This window comes from Narcine bancroftii, chromosome 1, assembly GCF_036971445.1.
Source record: "Narcine bancroftii isolate sNarBan1 chromosome 1, sNarBan1.hap1, whole genome shotgun sequence".
In the NCBI taxonomy this organism is placed as follows: Eukaryota; Metazoa; Chordata; class Chondrichthyes; order Torpediniformes; family Narcinidae; genus Narcine; species Narcine bancroftii.
This window is the reverse complement of record NC_091469.1, coordinates 93,187,964-93,215,121: the sequence shown is the minus strand read 5'-3', so window position 1 is coordinate 93,215,121 and position 27,158 is coordinate 93,187,964. Positions and strand designations below refer to the sequence as shown.

Sequence of the window (27,158 nt, the reverse complement as noted above, 5' to 3'; positions counted from 1 at the left end):
GGACACCATTTCAATCAGATACCTGGCACATGCCGGAAATGAGGATCCGATGCCTCAAATGAGCAGGGAAATACCGAGAACCCCACCCAGGGTTCTGGACGACACTGCTCGGAAAGTGGACCAATCTACACCGCAACCAGAGCCAGAGCCCTCGATACCCATTATCTCTGAACCAAAGGGAGTCCAAGAAGTTCAGGAAGCCCAAAGTCCTCCAGTACTGAGGTGTTCTACCAGAATTACCAAACCCCTTGACAGACTTAACTTGGAAATATTTGTAAATTATTAGTTATTTCTTTGAATGTGTGTTCCCTGTTTTTCACCCACAGGCTTAATTTTCAAGGAAGAGGTGAATGCAGTGAACTGGAATTCGCTGTGTATTGTCCTGATGGCTGGCCCCTCCCTTGGCTCTACCATCACCTACCTTGCTTTTCCTGCCTTACCTCAGATTCACCTGAGGACCTCTGTGTCCTCCGGCCATTGACTGTAATCTATTAAAAGTGTGTTTGTACTTCGTATTTGTCTCTGAGTGCAATCAGTCTCATTACACAGGTCTAATTACATATGACAGAAGCCGCTTTCAGGTGGAATCAGTGGGAGAATGCAGCTCCAGAGCTGCTGTGGGTGTTCGTGAAGGGACGTTTAAGTGGCTGCACTGAAGGTGGGGTTTTGCCAACTGAAAGGTCCGCAGCGGGGAGAGGTGCTGTGGAGCAAACACCGGCTCCTGAGTCAGGGCAGGGGCAGCCATCTGACAGCTCCCCTCCTCACTGCCGATAACCCTCTGCTCGATGCCTGACAGCCCCCTGGCGTGGGACTACTGGGCTGGAGCAGCCAGCGTGACACTACAGGATTGGATGGCCAGTGCAGGACTACAGGGCTGGGCGGCCGGTGTGGGACTACGTGGCTGGAGCGGTCAGGGTGGGACGTCAGGGCTGGAGCAGCCCTCGCAGGACTACGGGGCAGGAGCAGCCACCCCAGCCCTGATGTCCTGCGCTAGCCACTCCAGCCCTGTAGTCCCACACCAGCCGCTTCAGCCCTGATATCCCATGCCTGAAAACTACTAGTCACTTTGCCTTGCTGTTTTTAGGTGCCTGGGGGAGCACTCAGAAGCGGAGAATATACCTCCCCGAGGTGGGTTGAGTAAGTGCTCCTCGGGGTCAGGTTTTCTCCATTCTGGTGGCCTCCCAACAGTCACATTCGAGTATTTTAGGTGGCTTTACATTCGGGTATTCTGGCCAACTGAAAGTGGCTAGAGACTTTTGAAGAAAGAGGAACTCAGTCTGTGGAGAGCAGTTGTGCTCATAGGTTCACTGGAGGTGGCTCTCCAGAACACAGAGGCCTACTCGACCAACAACGCAAACACCTCATGGTCATTCCGGTCACAGCCATTCTTGGATGAACCACCACCACCCTGCTCCACTAACAAACAGACTACAGCAACAGTGCTCCGTGAAAGCGTCCCAATGCTCTTGGCCAGCCTGGTAATGACCCAACCACAGCTGTGGTATTCCGGGAACTCCCAAAGTGCTACTTCTGCAGCCTGGGCAAGCATCAGAGGAAACGCTGCTCAGTGAAGGATTCAATCTGCTCCATCTTTGGAAAGAAGGGCCATGGCGCCAAAGTGTGCAAGTCCAGACCCTTTCCTTACAGCGCTATGTGCAGATCATGGGGACTATCTTCCACAACACTGCCATCACCTGGGGCAAGCAGTGCCATGTGCGATCCATGGGGGCCACCATCTTGGATACCACCTTATGGTTCGGGAAATACCACATGTTGACGCTTGGGGCCACCATCCTGGATACCATCATATTCTACTGAAGCGAGGTGAGACCACCTGACTCTAGCCTCCATCACCCTCAACCAGGATAGTCTGCACCAACTCAACAGATTGATGATGGACATCAAGGTAAACAGCCACATGATGAGTTGCTTGTTCAACAGAGGGAGCATGGAGAGTTTTATACACTCAGACACAGTGTGGTGCCTCTCCCTCACAGTACTGCTGGTGAACCAGAAAGTCTTCTTGGCATTCAAGTCGTATACAGCCAACTTTTGGTAATGTTACATGTCTGTGCTGTTGTACTGTTGGGGCTTGATTTTCAATGTCACCTTAAAAGTGTGATGATGGTGTTTGATGGGCCCCATCCACTCCTCACCATTCTTAACCAGCAGATTCAATACTCCACCCTCTGACGTACATGTCCACCAACCAAATCACTTACCATTCCTGACGTGGGCCCTCCACACTTGAAATGCCCCCTCTGTAGCTATTTGGTAAGCTCACCTTCAACTGCAAACCTGTCGCCACTAAAAGCAGATGATACAGCACCAGGGACAGGTCCTTCATCTGGGAAGAGGTACAGCACTTACTGAAGGAAGGGGTTATTGAAGCCAGTAACAGCCTTTGGAGAGTGCAGGTAGTGGTAGTGCAGAATGGGGAAAAGAATAGAATGGTCATCGTCTACAGTCAGACCATCAATAGATACATTGGAGCCGCATTCAGTCCAATGCAATTGGATGAATACCCCCTTCCATGAATCGCTGACATGGTCAACCAATTTTGCCCACTTTTGGGTCGGCATACCATCCATTCAGATGACCACCAGTATACGACGTTCGAAGCGGATAGCTGCCTCTACCACTTCTTGTGGGTCCCTTTTGGTATCGTGAATGGTGTCTCAGTCTTCCAGTGGGAGATGGACCAGTATGAGTTGCGAGCCACATTTTCGTATCTCGATAATGTCACCATCCGTGGCCACGACTTACAAGACCATGATGCCAATCTCTCGAGATTTCTTGAGACAGCCAAGCTCCTTAATCTGACCTACAATAAGGCCAAGTGTGTATTCAGTACAACTTGCCTGGATATCCTTGGTTGTGTCGTGGAGAATGATGTCAATGGCCCAGTCCCAGACTGCATGCAGCCTCAAGGCCCTGAAGGGATGCCTTGGGTTTCTCTCCTATTATGCTCAGTGGGTCCTCAATTAGTCCCTAATTATGCAGACAAGGGCCATCCTCTTATCAAATCTACGTCCTTCCCTCTGGCGGAGGAGGCTTGTGCAGCCTTCAACTGCATCCAGTCCGATATCGCCAAGGCCACAATGTATGCTGTGGACCCCTTTTCAGTTGGCCCTGGCAGCCACCCTTAATCAGGCTGGCAGGCCCATTGTATTTTTTTCATGCACCCTGCAAGGCTTCAAGATTCGACACTCCTCAGTCGAAAAAGAGGCACAACCAACTGTTGAGGCAGTGCGGCACTGGAGCCATTTCCTGGCCAGTAAGAGAGTCACTTTGCTGACCGATCAATGTGCTGTCACGTTCATGTTCAACAATCAGCAGCGGGGCATAATCAAAAATGGTAAAATATTGCAGTGGAGAATAGAATTATCCATCTATAATTATGACATCCTGTACCGGCTGGGGAAACTCAATGAGCCACAGATGCCCTGTCCCATGGGACTTGTGCCAGCACCCAGATTGGCTAACTGCAAAACCCCCATAATCATCTCTGTCACCCGGAATCACCAGGTTTTTCCACTTTGTCAAAGCTCGCAACCTGCTGTACTCTAACAAGATCAGGACCATGACAAAGAACTGCCAGGTCTGTGTTGAGTGCAAGCCACACTTCTACTGCACAGACAGGGCATGCTTATTAAAGCCACGCCCCCTTGATTGACCCAGTGTTGATTTTAAAGGACCCCTGTGCCTTTCATTATGAGTGATGAATTGTGCCAATACCTGATGGCCAGAGGCATTGCCATGAATAGGACCACTAGTTATAATTCCTTGGGTAATGGGCAGAATGCTACGATCTGGAAGGCAGTCCTCCTGGCCTTGCTGTCCAAAGCCCTCCCAGTCTCCCACTGGCAGGAGTTTCTCCCTGAGACCCTCCACTCTACCAGGTCCCTGCTGTGCACCACTATTAATGCTATACCACATGAATGTATGCTTTCCTTTCCCAGGAAATCTGCAACAGGGACCACACTACCAGCATGGTTGACATCCCCAGGGCCCATCCTGCTCCGGAGGCATGTGATGAATCATAAGACTGACCCATTTGTCAAAAGGGTCTACCTGCTCCATGCCAACCCCTAATATGCCTATGGGGAAAATCCTAACGGACACCAGGACACCATTTCCATCAGGGATTTGGCTCCTTCACGGACCCTGGAGACTGCTGCTAATCACCACACACTCTCCTCACTGTTGAATGCACATGATGAACCCAACCTCTGATGTCCTACCTCCACCCCGAGGGAGGGTACACCTGGCATAGGGCCCACCCACCAGCACAATACTGATCAATATGAGCAGGCATCTGAGACTGTCCAGGACTCCACTGCTGCATTGCAGCAACAACCGGTTCTACGATGGTCACACCGAGTGACCTAACCACCTGATAGGCTGAACTTAAGACTTTTAAATTGTAAATGTGTAACTTTGTAAGTTCCAATTCACCCCGCAGGACTCTTTTTAAAAAAAAACAAGGGGTGAATGTGGTAAACCACTGTAATGTATAATTATGTGCTCAAGAATGCCTATTGGCTGGTTATACTTGTGACCCCTCCCCACAGCCTCCTGGATAAAAGTGACTATTCCACAGCCCCCTGCAATTTCATGCAGGACAACCAAACTGTAGAGATATGCTATGTTCTCAAGTGAATTAAAGCATAGTGTTTCTCCAAAATAGTCTCCTGAGTGATTGATGGTGCACCAGTATGTGAGTGGAAAGAAAAAGTTGAGAACCACAGGTTAACACTTAGAGCAAAGCAAAACCTACTTCAATGAATCTTGAAGCTCTAACATTCTGGCTCAGAATGGAAATTGTGACCACTGAGCTGATGTTTGTAAGGACAGTGTTAATTCTACACTCAACCCAGAGATGCATCAAAATGATAGCAAGTAAATCCTAATTTACTTTCTAGTTTGTATCAAACAAGCATGATAAGGAATTCATTTTTCACAAGAGAAAAAAAATGTATTTGTGCAATAACTGTCAACGTTGATTAATTGTCCATGGCAAATTTTATTCAGTGCTCCGAAGCTACGTTCTTGCTTTGAATATAGCACCCTGTAATCATTCTTTAATTATGTATTTAGCAGTGCTACATCAGTTTAGAAATGGTGACCATCGATCAGTTTGTTTTATTTCTACCAGTTTGGCAAATCCAACTTTTTATTAAAAATTCTAAACAGCCTAAAAAGTCGTTAGAGAAAATATGTGCTTTTATTTTGTCACAGAATTGCGTCAAATGGCTTAAACGACTAAAACTGGCAATAACCTTTAGAAATGGTGAGTCCTTGAATTTGACCTTGTGATGGTATCTGTGATAATTCTAGTGATAAAATGCCTAAGCTTTTTGTGATTCCTCAGTTGTGGATTAAGATTTACAACAAGAGAATAAGAGGAAATTTAAAAAAAATAAGAGTTGTCCTTCACTTTTTGATCATTAAGAAATCTAATATAAGGCTGATTGATAACATCAACTTCTGTGCATTGTTCACGTTGTTGTGCTTCTATCTTCATTAATATAGTTAATTGCAGAGCTGCATGCAAGATGGCCCAGCAAACCATTTGGTGCAGGGTTAATTATGGTTTGTCTTTAATGTTCGGAACTTGTAAAAGAATGGAAAACACTCCAGTTGCTGAAGGGAGTGTTGTGCCATTGGAGATGCGGTTATTTAGATGTGACTGATAAATTTATATAAGCAATATATACAAAATTATAGAAGAAGGCATTAGATCATCACTCTGGGTACCTTCCAGTAGGTTACTGGCCTCAAAACAACAAATTTCATGTTCATGATAATGAATCTAATTCTGATTCTGAGAAGAGCATCTCATCACATCTGTCTTGTAGATGGTGAAAAAAACTTAGGGAATTTAGGAGAAAATTGAATGTCAAAATACAGTAAATAAGGTTGAGAATGGTTATTGCTGTATACCTGTGTGTCACAAATGTTACTTCCTCTGGCCTCCTAAATTCCCCAAAGCCTTTTGACCATCTACAAGACAGATGTGATGAGATGTTCTTCTCAGAATCAAAATCAGGTCTATTACCAAGAATATATCATGAAATGTGTTGTTTTGCGGCAGCAGTATTGCGCAGAACAAGATGCAAAATTACCACAAATTACAATTCCACAAATACAAGGTTTATATTAAAAAAATGTTCAAAAAAGAGAAATAGTGAGGTAATGTCCATTAGTTCATTATCCATTCAGAAATCTGATGGTAGAGAGGTAGAAGCCGTTTTTGTAATGTTGAGTGTGCATCATCAGGCTCCTGTACCTCCTTCCTGATGATAAAAGGGCATGGCCTGGGTGGTGAGGGTCCTTGAAGATAAAAGCTGCTTTCTTGAGCCATGACCTCTTATAGGTGTCCTTAATGGTGTTAAAACTAATGCGCATGATGGCACTGACCAAGTTTACAACCCTCTGAGGCCTGTTCCTGTCCTGTACATTTTCACTTCCATACTAGACAGTGATGCAACCAGTCAGAATGCTCTATAGGGCACACTTATAGAAATTTGCAAGATTCTTTGGTGACATACCAAATCTCCTCAGACCCCTACAAAATATAGATGTTGGCAAGCCGGCTTCTTGATTGCATCAGAATGTTGGCCCCAAGATAGGTTACAGAGCTATTGATACCCAGGAATTTGAAGTTTCTTTCTCTCTCCACTGTTGACCCCTTGATGAGGGCTGGTTTGCATTCTCTCGGATCTCTTGCATGGGTAAGTGATGATCCAGTGACATGAAGATACCAGAGAGCACAGTTTTTGGAATCTAGAGCAAAATCACCCTGCTGAAAGAACTCAACAGGTCGAGCAGCATGCATGGAAGCAGGAAATATTGTCAATGGTCTCGACCTGAAATGTTATCAATTCTTTATGGCTGCACAAAGGCTGCTGAACCTGCTGAGTTCCTCTATCAGGTTGTGCTTTGCTCGAGATACAGTGATATTCCAGATGCTTGAATGATATCCACCAACTTTTCTGAGCAGTCACTCTCTCCTTCACTGATGTACTGCTTAAAATGTGCTGTAACGTATTGGATGATACCCAATCTCTGACTTGTTCTTGCAGCAAAACTAGTGGTTTTCAACCTTTTTCTTTTCACTCATATACCACTCTAAGTATTTCCTGTGCCATAGGTGCTCTGTGATTAGTAAGGGATTACTTATGATGATTTGTGGGTGGGGTGCGTTGGATGAGGTTGCGCGGGTCAGTGTAGAACTTGTCCTTTTCTGCTGGTTCCGCCTGGAGGGTTGAGCATAGACACTGATGAGGGTGATGCGACACTTGATTTGAAGGGGGAGTCGCATGGACATGATCCGGTCCGTGTGGCCTGTCGGAAGGTTTTCGAGTTTGGAGGCAATGGAGTTCTTGACCATGAAGCCACTGTTTAAATTGTACCTGATTGACTTATTATGTGTATGGTTTCATAACTCCAAAGGAAATGGGCCAATGACAATTTTTCTCAAGCAAAATATTTCAGTAACAATTGGATCTAGAGTAGTGATTCTTAACCTTCCCTTCCCACTCACATACCACCTTAAGCAATCCCTTACAAATCACAGAGCACCAATGGCAAAGGGATTACTTAAAGTGGTATGTGAATGGAAAGAAAAAGGTTGAGAATTACTGAGCTAAAATGTTTACTTGGGTGGTCAATAACAAGAAACTAAAATATGAATTCAGATGTAATGCAAAATACAGTCAATATTGTTGTGAATGGTTATTGCCGAATACTTGTGTGTCACAAATATTACATCCTCTGGTCTATCGATGAATATTGCATTGGCCTTGTTAAATACAAGCAGAGACTTAACTTAATTTTTAATTTCAACATACAGTATGGTATCAGGGCCATTTCAGCCCTCAAGTCTGTGCTACCCAATTTACACCAAATTAACCTACAACCCACTACGTTTCAAGAGGTGGGAGGAAACTGAAGCCCCCAGGGTAAACCCACATAGACACAGGGAGAACGTACAAATTCCCTACAGACAGCATGAGATTTGAACCCCGGTCCCAGTCCTGATTGCTGGTGCTGTAAGGACATTATGCTAACCATATCACTTGTTAATTTTCTAGGGAATTACATGTGAAATTGAACGTCTGAAATATACACTGGAGTTGATTGAATTGGGTTTTCCAATGGCAGGTCAAAATCCACCCAATAGAACAAAAGCAGTATATGCCTGGGAGAACAACCATCTGCATGTTCCCCTCAAAAATGTACAAGAATACTGCAGCTGCTTCATCGTCACTGGATCTAAAGCTTAGAACCCTTCTGCCACAATTTGATGAGAGGATCTTCACCAGAAAGCCTTCAGCTTTCCAAAAGCCAACTCATTCTCAGGAATTAAACAGGACAACAAATGTTTTCAAAAGTTTTTCATCCTGAAAAAAAAATAGGGATTTTGATAGACAAGTTCTAGATGAATACAAAGATAATTTCAGATTTTTTGTATCACATAGGAAGTTAGAGGCACATTAAATTAACTTTTGTTGAATTTGGATCATGACACTGACATATGGCGTTAGTTCGGCTGACCTAAAAATGTTTTGCCACTGCTTTTCATTTGTAATCAGCATCTGATGCCTCTCATGTCAGTGTCCGACATTAGTCAGCCAGCATTGATAGATTCGCATTGCCCTGATACTGCTTTTCCATTGATGGTCACAATGTCCTGGTGAAACCTTTCATCGTCTCCGTCACTGATTACAGCAGCAGAGAAGTCCAGGTGCAAATGCAGAAAATGAAGTTTCAATGACATGTTGTACTTCATGGTTTTGAATGATTGAAGTAAACTTAAAATATGACAGGATATCACAAAAATAGGTGATATCTAAAATAGAGTACATGATGGAAAATAAAGTTAGGGTGATTTTTGAGATTATCATCCCAAAATCTATAAAATACACCCAAAAGTGTTTAGGAAGAAAAATCTTCATTGTCCAGTATAATTCACTTGACATTAATGTCCATGCACATAAATGTATGAATAAAGTTTTTTGGGGGTATTTACTCCCTTCCGTACATTTTGTTTTCTTCCAATTTACCACTTCTTTGGGAAAAACAAACATCAAAAACAAAGATGTAACTCATTGGTTCCAACCTGGAGCCGAATTGTTTGTTTGGATTTTCAGAAGTATTTGAAAAAGTGCCTCATGAAAGGTTGGTGTGTATAAGTCACAATGAATGGTTCATTGTGACATGTACTGAAATAAGAAACTTTGTTTTGTGTGCAATCCAGACAATCCAATTCATATAGAGGCACTGCAATAACAAATAAAAAATAAGATAACAGTGTCAAATATTGAAGAGTATGGGAAAAATACATAGTCATAGTGCACAGAATAGAGAAAAGTATAGTTGTGAAAGACAACTCAAGGGCTTGACTTTTACCAGAGTGAGATTCATTTAAGAGCCTGATAACTGTCAGAAAGACACTGTCCTGGCATTCAGAGTTAATATGGATGAAAGATTGGTTAACACAAACATAAACAGCCTTTCTATGGCTGTAAGTGTCTTCCTAATAGAATGCCCAAATGATTGGTAATTGCCTTTCAATTATGTACTCTTTATATCAAAGACTTGATGGAGGGGAATGGGTTTGAATTATCCACATCTGCCAATGACACAAAAATGACCATATTACTCTGCAACAACATGTAGATTGTATAAATGGGCAAATGAATGTGGGATCATATGAGGTCATGCACTTCAATAAGGCAAATCACGGCAGTCAATTATTTTGATTGCAAATAAGTGAAGTACAGGGGGATCTAAGTGTTCTTGTGGATAAATCATAAAAATATTTGCAAGCAGATTGTACTTAACAATGCGAATGAAATATTGGGCTGGATTCCAAGAGGGCTGGACTGTATATATTGTTGCAATTGCACAGGATTCTGCTGAGTCCACCCTAACAGTACTGTGCACATTTTGGTCCCCTTATTCAGGAAAGGATGTAATGGTACTGGAGGCAGTTGAAAGAGATTCCTGTGGCTAATTTCCAGAATGAGTGGTTTAAGAAATTTGATTTAATTAGAGATTTTATGCATACACAAGATATTGAGGGACATGACAATGTATTGAGATGTTTCCACTCCTGGAAGAATCCAAACCAGGGTATGTAATTACAATATTTTGTCGATGTTTAATGCAACACTATCACTGTGCAGTGACCCAAGTTCCCGTCCAGAGCTGTCTGCAAGGAGTTTGTACATTCTCCCCATGATCGTGTGGGTGCTCTGGTTTCCTTCCATCCTCTAAAAAAAAATGCACAGGGTTTTTTAAGTTAATTGTTGCATTTGGGCATTTGCTTTGAATTTTTTTTAAATTAAGGGCCTGTCAATTAAAACCAAGGTATATGGAACCTTCTTCCCACAGAGTGCAGTAAATTTCTGGAATGTTCTACCTAGTAAGGTTGTGGAGGCACGGCCATTGAGAGCATTTAAAAAAGGAAATCAATATATATATATATATATATTTTAAAATATTGGGGTAAATGAAAACTAAGCCAATGAGCACAAAAGAGAAGAGAACTGGGCAGCTCAACCAATTTGAATAGTGAACAGACTTGAGGGGCCATTGGCCTACAGCTCTTATATTTCTGATGTTCTTCAAACTCTTATTTGATCACCAAATTTCTCTTCTGCTGATCAGATTTTTTTTTAATTGCCAACCCCCTTAAGGAAGTTATAAGTCTCCATATCTAATGATTCCTGATTTATTAGATTAACTTCACTTCCATGAGATGAAATCCATAACTAATTTATACTTTTATTAAGTGCATGTTCACCTTCACAGTAATTTATGAAGTTTTGACACATGCCATTCTTGTTGAGGAAACATGGAGTGTAAAAATCTTTTCTCAAGTCATATTTGGGTTGAATTAATGAAAACTACAATTCTCACACTCCATAATAATAATTTATATTAGTTGTTCCTTCACTGGGCCTCCCTTAACAGCTGAACATAAAATAAAGAGGACATTGTTTTTAATTTAGCATGCAATAAAAAGTATTCCCTAGACTTGAGGCACTGACAAAAAAAAGACACTTTTCAAGTTAATTCTACCTTATTCCAGATGGAACCAAAATGCCAAATGTCCAGAAGCAAACAGTTGGATCCTTGTGTGATAATAAATACCAAACCATTCCTCGTTGAGACTTTTTCTGAACTAAGGTAAATGGCTGCTGTAAATTACCCACCACTGTATGTTAGTTGCAAACAAAATCTAAGGGAAGTTGATAAGCTTGTATGAAAATTGCTGTGGGTATTGGGGAATACAGAAGGGAACATTGGATGAATAGAATTGGTCTCATGGGAGATGGTGTGAACATAATGAGCTAAATAGCCTCTTTCAAGTTCAAGGTAAGAAATATGCAATCAGATTCATCTCTGGTATTTCCAAACAGCTGTGTTACACTGAGACAAATTGTATGCTAAAGTTACAATGCAAAATTGATCATTTCTTAAAAATTAGAAACTGTTGACAAAGCTTGTTGATTCCAGCTTAAAATATCGCTTGTGATGCGGGTTTTATTTATCTTTAAGGAGGACTGTGACACAACATATGGTGTGATCTTGGCTGTTTCAAAATGGTGTCAATAATTACTCAGAAAACATTAATAGCAAATTATTTATGGCATCTTCTGCTTAATGAGGCAATAGAAGTAGCTTTCAAAAAGAGAATTGGAATAAAAGCAAGACAGTTTAGCCTTAGACAAATGTGCTCTATGTACCACTTTGAATTGTAAGAGACAATGTTGAGCACATAACAAAGAGTTATAAACCAACTAAAGAATGGTGTCCCAATCCACATCTGATATAATGAAATTTAAATTCTGTTCCCAAGTATTTTTGATTCCAATATGACTCCCTGGTGTGACAGGTGTAAGAAGGGTGCAGTGTCATTAATTCATATGCTCTGGACTTGACCTAATCTAGAAAAATATTGGAGAGAAGTTTTCCATACTTCAAAATTTTTCTTCGGTACAATGGTAGGGAATTATTTTTCTATATCTCTGGTTCAGAGTCGAGCTATATCTTTTGCTTCTCTTTTGGTGAGGCATGCAGCTTTATTTAAATGGAACGACATCATGTCCTGTTTGAATATGGAAAAGATTTGTTATTTAATTAATAATACAGATACTAGATTCCAGAATTTATGGGGGTCATTTATGACTCAATATCTTAATTTATAATTTCACTTCATTGTCTGACTTGTATCTTTAAAAAGTGCTTTATTTTTTTTAACTTTTTTTTCTTTTAATTCTCATCATATGTTGCATCTGGCAACACGATTAGGTAAGGTGTTTGAGTTTTTCTCCTTTATTATTTTCTTCTTTTTTTTGCATTATTGGAGTTTTTATTTTCTGAAAAAGTTACATACCATTTAGAATATGAACTATTGATATGATTTACAATTCATGTATGTTCGTGTTATATGGAATGCTTTATTTATTTTGTGTATCTCTCCATATCTTCTTATTGAATTTTACCTTTTTGTTTAAACGTTCTTCATTAAAATCAATAAAAATATTTTTAAAAAGAGAATGGAACACATAATTGCAGGAGAATAATTTATTGGTGGCAATTTAACAGCAGGGAAGAGCATTAATTGGTTATCTCCACTCAGGAACTGATAATGCTTCACTGAACTTTACGATCACCTCTCCCATTACATTCCATGACTCTGAAACAATGTTAGGCCTGGGCCTTGAGTACATTGTCAACCCAGGTACGCTTAGAGCTATGCATTGTAATGGCTTTAATTTACCCCAGTTTACAAACAAATAAAGAATGCACTCACTCATTTCTTTCATCACAAAACAGTCAATTTTCTATACTCTCTTCAAACACGTTGCATTCTTCAACTCACATAACTCCATCCAGCCAAGCCCCTCTGACTCCCTCTGACCACCATACAGATGATCCTGATGCTCTCACTCTTCTTCTCCTGCATCTGAGATCCATCACCCAAATGTTGACATTTAATACACCCACACATGCGTGTTATTACTCCTGCACGTTGCTGCGACCGGCACTGCTCCCAACTCAGGTAAGTACACGACCACGACAATATAACTCTGAGAATAAGAATGCTTCAATTTGATTAAATACATCTGTTTCTAAAGACCACAACATAATTGAGGATTTACTTGGTTAATTGAGTTTGCCTGCCTTCTGTTTATCAATGAGAATTCTTCAATCTCATCAAAGAAAACCAAAGTTGATTTTAAGGTGCCATTCACTGAGTAGACAGCTTCCATGTAAGTGGCCTTTGTTTAGTCAATGCATTTGATAAAGTGGTACAACAACACTCCTGTTCGGCTCCGAATCATGGGTCCTCTACCGGCACCACCTACGGCTCCTAGAACGCTTCCACCAGCGTTGTCTCCGCTCCATCCTCAACATCCATTGGAGCGCTCACACCCCTAACGTCGAGGTACTCGAGATGGCAGAGGTCGACAGCATCGAGTCCACGCTGCTGAAGATCCAGCTGCGCTGGATGGGTCACGTCTCCAGAATGGAGGACCATCGCCTTCCCAAGATCGTATTATATGGCGAGCTCTCCACTGGCCACCGTGACAGAGGTGCACCAAAGAAAAGGTACAAGGACTGCCTAAAGAAATCTCTTGGTGCCTGCCACATTGACCACCGCCAGTGGGCTGATAACGCCTCAAACCGTGCATCTTGGCGCCTCACAGTTTGGCGGGCAGCAGCCTCCTTTGAAGAAGACCGCAGAGCCCACCTCACTGACAAAAGGCAAAGGAGGAAAAACCCAACACCCAACCCCAACCAACCAATTTTCCCTTGCAACCGCTGCAATCGTGTCTGCCTGTCCCGCATCGGACTGGTCAGCCACAAACGAGCCTGCAGCTGACGTGGACTTTTTACCCCCTCCATAAATCTTCGTCCGCGAAGCCAAGCCAAAGAAGACAACAACACAAATAACATCAAGTTAAGACAAATGCAACAGTGTTTGCTTCATATTTCAATGATCAATTTGTATGTTAATGACAGGTACATTTAATGATTTGAGAGGAGATACCTTTCACAGCTTTTTGCATTGTTTGGCACCACTGATTTATGTTGGAAGACTATTTTTTTTAATCCAGAACTGGCTCCTAACCAAAGTGTTTGCTAACTAGACGTAATATGTAATATATTTTGTTGTTTTTTTTTAGTTGGGATTGCTAGCCAGGATGCTAATCTAAACCAGCAGCTTTGACACTGAACCCAGCATAGTGCAAGGGAACTGGTACAATTACATCACCATTGTTGCAGAGATTAATTGATTTGGAATGGACTTGACAAGATCACAAGATAAAGGAACAGAAGCAGGCCATTTGGCCCACCTGAGTCTGCTCCACAACTCCACCTGGAACTAAACTGTTCTCACATCTAGTTCCAAATTCCCCATATCTCTTCATACCCTGACTAATTAAATACCTAACAATCTCCTCTTTAACACCCCCCCTCCCAATGCCATATGTGGCAATAAATTCCACAAATTCACAACCCTCTGGCTAAAGAAATTTCTCCTCATCTCTGTTTTAAATGTGTACCTACTAATTCAAAGACTATGACCTCTTGTTCTGGATTCATCCACCAAGGAAAACACCTTATTCATATCTACTCTGTCCAATCCTTTCTATGAGATCCCCTCACATACTTCTATACACCAAAGAATACAGTCCAAGGGCTGCTAAGCATTTCTCATATGTTAGCCCTTGCATTGCAGGAATCATCCTGATAAATCTTCTCTGCATTCTCTCTGACATTATTGCATCCCCTCTAAGATAAGGGACTCAAAACTGCACAGTACTCCAAATGAGGTTTCACCAGTGCCCCAATAGAGCCTCATTAACACCTTTTCACTCCTATACACTATTCCTCTTGAAATGAATGCCAACATAGCATTCACTTTCTTTACTGCTGATCCAACCTGGTGGTTAACCTGCATGAGGATCCCCAAGTCCAATTGTACTTCAGAATTGTGAACTTTCTCCCCATCTAAATAATAATTTGCCTGTTTATTTCATCTTCCAAACTGTAGAACTGTACATATCTCAACATTGTATCTCATCTTCCATTTCTGTGCCCACTCTCCTAAGCTATCCAAGTCTTTCTACAATCTTTTAGTTTCTTCAACACTTCCTACTCCACCACCCATCTTGGTGTCATCTACAAACTTAGCCACAAATCCATTCAATTCATAATCTAAATCATCAATGTACATTGTAAAAAGCAGCCCCAACACCGACCCCTGCGGAACACCACTTGTAACCAGCAACCAACCAGAACAGGATCCCTTTATTCCTACCCTTTGTTATTGCCTATCATCTAATGCTCCACCCAATCTAATATCTTTCTGGTAATAAAGATATTGCTCTTCCATTTGTGAGAAAGGGAGTACAGATTTATCAGTATCATGGATACTGGTAAGGCTAATGGAAGTGGATAGAAATACATCTATGTAAGAAAGCTTCAAGTTTTATGTGGCACTTTTGACCCACACTCTTGATCAGTAATTTTCGAACTTTATTTGGCTCTGGCCCCCTTAGGACTCTGCCTAAATTTTATGAGTCCTTTTCCCTGGGAAGCAGGAAGGTTTAGTTGGTTTCTTCTGAATTTCTCTCCTATAGACTGCATAAAAAAAAACCAATATTTTATGATTTCAGCCTGTGGCTCTCCTTAAATATTCTGAGGCTCCCAAAGGGGCCCGTTAAAAATGGTTGCTCTAGATTGACCACACAAATACAGATATGCAATTCCACTTCTTTGATGCCAACAGAACAAGTGTGAAGCAGAAACAAGGGCAGGCCCCAAAAGAATACGCAGCTCCATGAATAATCAGTAAATAACAAGGACATAATATGTCTGACCATTTTTTCCAAGTTCAAGCTTGTTCATTATCTTCTTACTATACATATACTACTAGACAAAACAGTGTTTCTCTGCACCACGGTGCACACAAATACACACACAATACACATCACAGATTGTGTAAAACAGCTGTTCAGTTGCTTCAACCAATTGGTTAAGATCTGTTCATTCATCAGAGGAGGGAGAATGGAATGTGAAGCTTAGATTTGTTTCTGAAATTCAGGCAGGATTTGCAAATCCTTTGATCATGAAAAGTTGCTTTCAACTGCAACTAGCAGAGGTAAGTGGGTAACTGACAAGTATTCACTCTGAGATTTTAAGCCTGCACCAGTGTTCAAAATGGATTGAAACTCAGAGAAAAATTGTGTTTTGTGATTAAAATGACATTGCTGTGAATATTTTAGCTGTTTGTAGGTGTACTCTGTATGTACATGCGTAAGAAATGCCAGAATATATGCAAAACTGATGGAGAAACTCAGCAAGTCCGACAGTGTCCATAGAAAGCTAAGATGTATAAAGTTCACTTTTATTGTCAGAGTTGCCCATTCAGAGCCAGCTCTTCAGCGCTTGACGTCCTGCTTTGCAGAAACTGCCAAAATGTTTGGCCTGGAAGTCAGCCTGAAGAAAACTGAGGTCTTCCATCAGCCAGCTCCCCACCATGACTACCAGCCCCCCCACATCTCCATCGGGCACACAAAACTCAAAACGGTCAACCAGTTTACCTATCTCGGCTGCACCATTTCATCAGATGCAAGGATCGACAATGGCAAATAGCGCCTTTGGAAGACTACACAAAAGAGTCTGGAAAAACAACCAACTGAAAAACCTCACAAAGATAAGCGTATACAGAGCCGTTGTCATACCCACACTCCTGTTCGGCTCCGAATCATGGGTCCTCTACCGGCACCACCTACGGCTCCTAGAACGCTTCCACCAGCGTTGTCTCGGCTCCATCCTCAACATCCATTGGAGCGCTTACACCCCTAACGTCGAAGTACTCGAGATGGCAGAGGTCGACAGCATCGAGTCCACGCTGCTGAAGATCCAGCTGCGCTGGATGGGTCACGTCTCCAGAATGGAGGACCATCGCCTTCCCAAGATCGTGTTATATGGCGAGCTCTCCACTGGCCACCGTGACAGAGGTGCACCAAAGAAAAGGTACAAGGACTGCCTAAAGAAATCTCTTGGTGCCTGCCACATTGACCACCGCCAGTGGGCTGATAACGCCTCAAACCGTGCATCTTGGCGCCTCACAGTTTAACGGGCAGCAACCTCCTTTGAAGAAGACCGCAGAGCCCACCTCACTGACAAAAGGCAAAGGAGGAAAAACCCAACACCCAACCCCAACCAACCAATTTTCCATTGCAACCGCTGCAATCGTGTCTGCCTGTCCCGCATCGGACTTGTCAGCCACAAACGAGCCTGCAGCTGACGTGGACTTTTTACCCCCTCCATAAATCTTCGTCCGCGAAGCCAAGCCAAAGAAAAAAGAAAGAAGATTGTCAGAGTTCATCCATAGTATCACATTGTAGTGCAAATGAAACTGTACTCATAAACATACATATACATGAAAACAATAAAAGAAATGTAAACAAACTGTGCAATACAGAGAGAAAAAAAAATCAATGAGGTGCAAAAGTAAGTGTCCTTAAATGAGCCCCTAATTGAGTTTGTTGTTGAGGAGTCTGATGGTGGAGGACAGCAGCTGATCCTAAACCTTATGTTGGGAATCTTGTGGCATCTTTACCTCTTTCCTGATGGTAGCAGCGAAAACCGTGCATGTCATTAGTGGTGTGGATCCTTGACGATAGCTGCTGCTCTCCGACGGCAATGTTCCCTGCAAATGTTCTCAACGATGGGGTGTGCTTTGCCTGTCATATCCTGGGTAATGTTCACTAAATTTTGCAAGGCTTTCTGTTCATGAGTAGTGGTGTCCACATACCTCATAACCAATGTTTCAGGCCTGAGCCCTTCCACAGTTGTCTTCTTGCTGAAGATTTCACACTGATTTCACTGAACAAGGATAACCATTTATGAAAGGTAAATTACACCAATCTGATATCTGCTATAGATGTAAGCAGTAAAAGGCCAGTTCATAATTTCACAGTAAATTAAGCAATGGGTTTGCTGCCAACAGCTGTCCATGTTTTCTCTATCATGTTGTAAAAGTTTCAATAATTCAGACTGTCTTCAATGTTTTCTGAAAAGGAACAATAAAAAATGAACAAGTTTATTGTCAAAATTTGTTATTTTGCCTGTAGCTTTTGCCTGCCATTTTGATGGGCTGACAAAATTTTTAAGTTTACAGATAATGAACTTTATGTGGATCATTTATGCTCAATAACTAATACTTTTGGCAGCATGAACTGAAACTTTGTGGATACCACAAAGTAGGCAATTTTCAATTTGCATACTGTTTCCTGTCAATATTTATTTTTAAAATAAATACATAAAATTTAGCTATTAATTTGCATAATGCTGAAGTTTGATCTGGAGATAGCCAGATCTAATACTTTTATAGCATTGGTGCAACAGACTTCTCAGAATTGTCTGGCATCATTTGATAAACAAGGGCATCATATTTTAAATATTTTCATTTTTGATTTCAGGGTGTTCAAAGGAACCACACATTCAAATCATTTATTTTTCAGTGCAGTCAGTTTGAACACAAGGTCCTTTGCAATAAGTGAATGATTGACTTTTTGAGACACTTTACTGGGACATTCATTGAAGGATGAATAATAGCCAAGTCAGTTGAGTTACCTTGTACTTTTGTGCCACGGGATCTGAGTACACCCAAGAAGAGGCATCTGTCACATCTTAACATATCATTCCAAAGGGAAAGCCTCTCAAACCAATTGGTAATTACCCTTCATTGCTCTGAAATTTTGGGCTTGATCCAACCACTTGTCTCCTGGAGTGGGTCCTATGTTCAGGACTTACTGATTCCAGAAGTAGATGTTCTATCACTGAAGCATTGGAACATTGGGCTGAAATTTCCATGGTTACATTGTTCAATTATGACATAACTGTCACAAAATACCAGGAATTGATATGGAAAATTACTTACAACACAACAAGTTATTGCTGTCTTTTGCAGTGGCTTACTTTAAAAATAGACCACACTGAAACAAATTGGTCACTCAAAGTTGAATTAAGTTGTATACCTTCCTTCGACAAGAATTCAAAATATCCTTATTGTCTTCTATCTGAGATGCATCTTCTGCTGAAGCAGTGACCACAGATCAAGAATATCTCCCTTCCAGTTCTGCTTTTGTAGGTTCTGGGATGACTAAGAGAAGCAACATGAGAAGAAAAAACACTTATGACAGTGTTTTTTTAAAAATCCTACAACCAAGTAGTTGCACCTGTGTTGGGCAACATACAGTGAGGGGGAGCAGACTCTGAGGGAGCAGTGTACTGACACAGGCACGAGAAATGGGGAGAACATCACCCCACCCCCATTTCAGAAGGAGAAACATAGGAGACAACCCTACATGACTGTGACCACAGCAGTAGACCAGCGAGGAGCTCAGCGGCTGAAGGACCCACACAGGCAGTTGTCGACTTGCAGATGAAATACATACAGTGACTGCAGGCTGCTGGAGTCTGGATCATGGGAACCTGGCATCAAAACCAGGATTCAAGAGGATGCTGGGAATAGTGACCTGACTAAGGATGTTCACATTCGCTTGGTAATTCTTGTGGATTTGGATGATTTTGTACACAATGCTAATCGTATTTATTAGAGAATGCATTGTTTTCTCTCTCCAGTGTTTCCACACTTTGCATAAATTACTTGTCCAGAAACTATGGTGGTACACCACCAGCTTACTGCAGGGGCAACACCTGTACCTGCAGGAGTGTTCCGCTGGCCTACTGCAGGGGGCAACCTCTGTACCTGCAGGAATGTAAGGGGACAGGATAATACCTGGCCGGCTGTCAATCAGTCAGCCTGAAGGGATCAAGCACCACCCGGTCGGGTGTCAATCACCCTCTGGCATATAAGCCTCCGCCGGCCTCCCGAAGCTCACTCAGAGTTACTGCAGCTACAGCCAGCCTGGCTCTGTGGAAGTCTTTGTGGATTAAAGCCTGTTGTACAGTCTTTACCTTGTGTGTATCTGATTCTGGCTAACAGCACACCACAAAAACACAATGGCTTCAGTTTGTTTATTGCTTCATTGAATCTCATAATGTGCAGTCTCCTGGCACACAGCCATGTGGTATCTCAGTTGGGAGGATCACTCCAGTGTTTGAAATTTGGATTTAAGCACAGAATTTAAACTCCATGGTTCCACTCCAACACCTTGTCTCTGTATCCTTCTTTTATCTGCTCACGAAGATATTGGAGAATAGCTCACGATTAAAACTAACATTCATTCTACTCTGATGAAAGAGATAATATTAAAGTCATGGAGAGTTAGAATGTGAAAACAGACCCTTTCACCCACTGAATCTATGCTGACTATCAAGGATTCATTTTACTCAAATCATACCTGTTTTCTGCTCCCCATATTCCCGATAATTGCCCACTAGATTTTGCCCTCACAATGTTGGGATGTGGCAGAAGGCCAGAGCATCTGAAACAAACCCAGATGTGAGGGGCAGAATCCACAGCAGACATTTGGTTTGATGTGGGGCCACTGGAGATGAGAAGCAGTAGCTCTTCCAATTTGTTTGCATTGCAGCATTTCTTATAGTGGGTTCTTGTGCAGAAACTGACAACTAAAATGTATGGTTGAGATCAGCTTCAGTATTAAAGGGTTGAGACTGAGGCAGAGTCCCTCAAGGGAAAAAAAAATTGGTTATTATATGAGGAGCGTTTGACAGCTCTTGTACTGTGTTTGTTGGAATTTAGGAGAATGAAGCGGAATCACATTGAAACATTTTGAATGTTGTAAGGCATGGACAAGTAAATTTTGAAAGGTTCTTTTCCATGGTGGGAGAGTCTAGGATAAGAGGGCACAACTTCAGGTTTAAAGGGTGTCTACTGAGAACAGAGATGCGTAGGAATTTCTTCAGCAAGAGCATGGTAAATCTGAGGAATTTGTTGCTACATGCGATAAGGAGGCCTAGTCATTGAGAGTATTTAGGGCTGCTGTTACAGCAGGGGTGCTGCTCATGCAAACCTGCGGGGAGCGAAGTCACAGCGCTCCCGCGGCATCCAACTGCCCAATTCAACTGTCATCAGCTCTGCACTGGCTTTAAATTACCTGTAAATGGAGCCTATTGTGGTTTTATTTAAAAATACTACAACTGTGGGTTTTGAACTCAAGGTAACGGTTCCTATGATCTGGGGAAGCTGGGGAAGCATAGGGCTGGTGTAGGACACCAGAAAGCAAGACCACCTTGCATCTGAGAAGGAGAAGCAGAGGAGATGCCCCACAGGATGGTGACCATGGCACCAGACTAGTGAGGGGCTCTTAGGCTAAAGAACACACAGGCAGCAGGCTGCTGGTAACTCGAGGTGATGAACCTATGCAGGCTGTGGGCTGCTGGTGACTGCAGATTAGAGATTTGCACCTGGCTGCGGACTGCAGGAGACTGGCTCAAGACGAGCTGAAGGGGTACCAGGTATCAGAACTGGGATGCGAGAGGGTGGCGAGGGTGCTGAAGGGTTTCAGATCATGATGAAGGTTTGGATCTGGAGCTTGGGTTGCCGATGGTTTGGAGGGGACTCTGTGTAGCTGAAAGGGCTGCGGGAATGCTGGAGGGGATTCCATTGACACATGGTGACTCTGAAGGACTCTCTTTTTCTTCTCTGACAGTAAGAGGCGCTTCAAGCAAGTTCTGCCGATCTGTCTGCCTTACGGCAGATAACAAAGGTTTGTGTAATATCACAATGTCTTCATTAAATTACAATAAATTGAATCAAGAATCTTGAAAGGCAGGTAATTCTTTAGTATCTCCTCACTCCACTGATTGTATGCCCATATGTACTGAGAGAGAATGAGAGCAAAGGTTAAAGTCTCAAGTTGTTTTAGGCAATTTAGTGCTTTTAATGTATTTTGCAGTCTTCATGACAGTAGACTGTAATGGACTAAAAGTTTCATTTCATTGAAATAACCACATTCTTTTAAACCCTGAGCTTCCTTTCATTTGAAACCTGTTGTGGATGCAACAAGAATCTCACAGGAGTCCGAAAATTGTGCTAAATTTATGAAACAACCTGATAACAACATCTGTGAGGTGACTGGTATATTCTTTTGGGAATGTGTCATATGCATTTTATGGTGAGTGGAGAAATGAAATTTCATTAAATCAGTCAACTGCACAAGCATTAACCACTGCCATCATTAAAAAAAAAGAACTGCACACAAATTCTGTTTTATTTGAGCTCTGGGGAATTCTGAAGCTACAGGCTGGATCTTCATCAGTTGTACTCAGTACTGTGTACTGTGGGAAAACAGGTGGCCAATCAGTAAAGGGCAGAGGGAAAAAAAAAGATATTTTATATTTCAGGGATCAGGGATTGCTAATGTTCAAATGTAACTGCTCAACAGGCACTTCAGAGACAGAAGTGAATAAAATTTAGATGATGTACATTGTAATTATCCTTACAAACTTCATTTGAGTTCCTGGCCTGGGAGTCTGGAATTGAAAATTATATAGACTACATTAAAAGTTCCTTGAAAAGCAATTTAAATTAAAACCATTTTTAACAATACAGCCTGGTAAGAAGGCCTTTCCTGTACTACCTAATTGCATCCAATTAGCCAACTAATCCCATACATTTTGGAGGAAACAAGAGCACCCAGAGAAAATCCTTGCAGGGCTTAAGGAGAAAGTACAAACACTTAGCAGACAGTGCAAGAATACAATGGCAAAGTATGGAGCTGCAATGGATAAAAACATACAGTAAAACCCCTGCTATCCATTAGCTAAGGGATTGGTAGATGCCAGATGTCAATTTTATGGTTGCTTGAGATTACCAGTTGCAGGGCTTGGCGAACTTATGCTGAAGCACACCAACTTGAAAATTTGTATTTTTTACTTATTTATTTTTCCTCTTTTTTTTATGTCAGTTGCTTGACTGCCAGTTACTTAAATTCTGGATAACAGGGTTTTTTTCTGTAACTAGTGCAAGAAAAAGGCAACATGAGAATATTGTTGTGTGGTTCATTAAGGAAACTGACAGCTGTAGAGAAATAAAAGTCTATTGACATGTGATTTCACACACTTGAGCCTTCCCCCTAATGGGAATAGGGAGAAGAGAGCGTGTCTGGGGTGTAATGCGTCCTTTAGTACATTGACTGTCTTTCCAAAAAGTGGGAGATGTACATGGAGCCAATGGAGGGGAATCGTGTTTGCATGATGTTCTGAATTACATTCATCCCCTTCTGTCATTACTTTGTCTCTTCAACAGAACAGCTGCCATACCACACAGCAATGCATTCAACTAATGTGCTTTCAAAGACACACCCCAGAAAATGGAACCAGCTTAGGTTGTCATCTTAGTTGGCTTGGACGTTAAAATCAATGGTCTGTTTCAGTGTTATTAAACTCTATGACTCTCCACATTAGAGAGTGAATAATGGACATGGAGCCATGTGATATCAGGAGTACTAATTAATAAAATTGAAACTTAGACACCAAGCTTTAATCAGAGTATTGGTTGTTAATGTGATTCATCTCAATTGACAAAATACAAGATTGAGAACAAGACACAAGGAGTGACCAAATTAGCATTGGGCCAGAATGATTAGTGCAAAGCTAATACAATACCAGTGACCTGGGCTTGAGTCTGACGCTCTCTGTAAGGAGTTTGTTTGCTCTCCCCGTGACTGTGCAGGTTTACTCCACGTGCTGCAGTTTTGTCTCATCTTTCAAAATGTTTAGGGGTTGTAGGTTCATTGGAGTATTTGGGTTACATGGGCTTGTGCACCAGAAGGGCCTTTAACTGTGCTGTATGCCTAAATTAAATTTAAAAATAAAATTCACAGAGTACCGAACTGAACAAATGTAACCCTCCTGATTTGCTTTGTGTCTAGCCAAGGAACCTGTCCAATGATTGGCGACAGTGAGAAATGGCTCACGCTCGATATGAAACTGGCTGTGGCAGATAAAACAAAGCAGAAGAAAGTAAAGATAGCAATGCATCTTGTTAGTTGCACGAAAAAAAAGATATGCACTTTATCATAAAGCTCAGAAATGAAAATCCTGGAAAATTACATCAGATTATTCCAAGAACATTGCAGCTTGAACTAGAAACAAAATAGGCAACCTTCTTTGCACACAAGGCAGTACAGAGAAAATCCTGGAATAATACTTAAACAGAGTTATGAATTTCCGCAGATGACTGCAATTTTGTAGATTTCAGGGACTTGCTCATCACAATTTGTATTATTTATGGAGTCTGCGAGTCCAGCTTCATTGAATGGGTATTACGTGAGAGAATTAACTTTCAAAGTCCATGCAATTATATGAGGCCGTGAGCAATGGAAAAGTATGCAATGGATACAGACTTACATTATTTTTATCTGTATTTTTATTTATTATATTTTAGTGGGTTACTTTGTGGATTGGACAGGGAAACACACACATAACACTATGTCAAGAAGCCATAAAATCTTCTGCAGCCAGCTTGTCTGGTAAATCAGAGATGAAGCAGTTTGTTTATAATTCAATTGAAATTCTTGAACAATGGAATGTTTGCTGAGAAAGACACCTGTTTAAACAAAAAGCCATTTGCTAGATGAGTCGCACTTCTTGGAAAATAAAACCAAAAAACCATGAATTTCTCAAGCAAGTCATGCAATAAAGAACACTTGTAAAACAGCCTTGAGTATCATCGACTAGAATGATTTGAAGAGAGAAATGCAGTGACATTCTGTGAGATGGACACTGCTGTTGTGTTCTCCTTGCCAGGGGGATCAATGATTTGCTGTGGCTATTGTAATGGTCACTTGGGATGGACCCATATTTGGGTAAAAGAAAGCAAGATCATTCTTGCATTTGGATCATGACCATTTTCATGGTTATTTCATCTAAAACCCTTGACTGGGTCTGTGAAAGCATTGTGGAGGTCACAAGTCTTGTAACCCTTATGCAAGAAACAAGGGAGGTGTGACAAATTATTCACTTGAAGAAACATTTCACTGAAATCAACTTTGACAAGAATTCATGAGCGTTGAGAAGTCTGATGACAATGTCTCAATGACATAATTACTTTTTTTTACATTTTTTATTTTCACACCATAAACCACATTAACCATGATACATACTTTTTCCTTTTCAAATATATACAGTGCCATTTTTTCCCCTCCCCCTCCCTCCTCCCATCCCACCCTCCCTACCTCCCCCCTCCCATCCATTTAAAGTACAAAATTTAGGATACATTAAACCAGTCAAACAATGTTGTCATACAATAAAAATAAACAAGAAATTCCACTGAGTCAATTCTTTTCATTTCCTTCTCCTTTCATTAATTTAGGTAGTGAATGTCCCCGGTAGGTTTTCGCTATTGTGTTTGCTCCCATATTTGTTCAAATATTTCAATATTATTTCTTAAACTATATGTTATTTTTTCTAATGGAATACATTTATTCATTTCTATATACCATTGTTGTATTTTCAAATTATCTTCCGATTTCTAGGTTGACATAATACATTTTTTTGCTATGGCTAGAGCTATCTTAACAAATCTTTTTTGTGCATCCTCCAAATCAATTCCAAATTCTTTGTTTTTTATGTTACTTAGGAGGAAGATCTCTGGATTCTTTGGTATATTGTTTTCTGTAATTTTAATATTTGGTTTAGATCTTCCCAAAATTTTTCTACTTTCTCACATGTCCAGATTGCATGAATTGTTGTTCCCATTTCTTTTTTACATCGAAAACATCTATCAGATACTGTTGGGTCCCATTTATTTAACTTTTGAGGTGTAATGACATAATTACTTTTGATCATCAGTTTAAACGTTCTATGTTTCAACGCAATATTCCTAAGTCTGAACTTTGAATTTGACTTTTTAGAATTGTGTCTAAGCTATAATGGTTTGGGTAATCCACTTTTCTCCGTGGATTCACACCTTGTCGTGGTGGAGAAACTTGTGTGGTCCTAAGATCCCAAGAGTGATGCCGTCTGGAACTATGCTCCTGGTAGGTTATCCACTGTGGTAAGATTGAGGGGGACGCCCCTGACAAAGAACAATCCAACCAAGACCTCAACAGTGGAACAGGCAGACAAAGTTACTCTGAACTCAATGGCTGTAAAGGTGGACCAAGTCTGCAACAAATCCATCAGCTCCATGCCGTTGAAATTAGTTGATTGATTTGTGAAGTATTGTGTGTTTCTTGGAGTCCAACATTAAGTACACATTAAACAAATACACGAACAGGCATCTTTGCTCAGTGGATCAAAGGAACAAAGGCGATCATCCTGGACTATGAGGGATAGCCAAGAGGAATCCATACACACACATATATATACATTGCTGCATAGTTGGGGTTAAGTTTAGAGTTAAATAAGATATATTATTAATAAAAAAATATTGTTTTAAGATGCCATTGTGTTGGCGTATTTCCATTGCTGCTGGTCTATGTTGTAACACAATGAAATACAATGCAAAAAAGCAAAGATATTATCTAGGTGACTTGTGTTGTAGTGGCCTGCACAAGGAGACATGGATTGGCCCATAAAATGGCCAACAAGTGCAGCGACCTGGGGGGGTAACACCAACCGTCGTCCCAGGTAACCTCCTGCATGGTGGGAAGATGGCAAACTATGGCAGGAATGCCGGCCTATCCAAGACTGGTACTCTGATGGTATCCTGACATATGCGGGATCCTGACATCAGCATTTGGGTCCCATATAAACGCGATGGCTGGTGCAAAAAAAAATCTCGATTTCAAGGCATTGGTGTGCATGTTATTCTTCTCCATGCTTGAATTGCACAACTGCTACATTGGTGACCCTGACTGGTCCAACTGGTAGATGGACCCAAAAATGATGGACCAGACGCAGCCAGCAACCATCCATGTGGCCTCACTCAGGCTCCCAACATTTTGGGTGCCACAGCCACACTTGTGGTTTGAGCAGGCCGAGGCTCAGTTCCAGCTTCGACACATCACCGCCAACGACACACACTACTTCTACATCATGAATGCCCTCAATCAGGACACGGTAGCAAAGGTCATAGTTTCCTACAGCAACCTCCGGTGCAAGGCACATACGTGGCTCTCAAACAGCTGTTAACCCACACTTTCAGTCTCACCTGGCATGAGTGCACCACCCAATTCCTGCAT

At 41.5% G+C, this 27,158-nt stretch overlaps 1 long non-coding RNA gene across 1 annotated transcript in view; it reads right to left on the bottom strand.

The window, feature by feature from the left end:
• Window positions 1-18,872, bottom strand: part of LOC138761121 (uncharacterized) — a 47,029-nt gene extending 28,157 nt beyond the window's left edge. Inside the window, exons 1-2 of the long non-coding RNA XR_011356131.1 lie at window positions 18,676-18,872; window positions 17,660-18,112 (exon numbers count right to left, since the gene is read on the bottom strand). This is a non-coding gene — a long non-coding RNA (uncharacterized lncRNA). The remainder of the gene's footprint in view (window positions 1-17,659; window positions 18,113-18,675) is intronic.
• Between the last annotated feature and the right edge of the window lie 8,286 nt (window positions 18,873-27,158).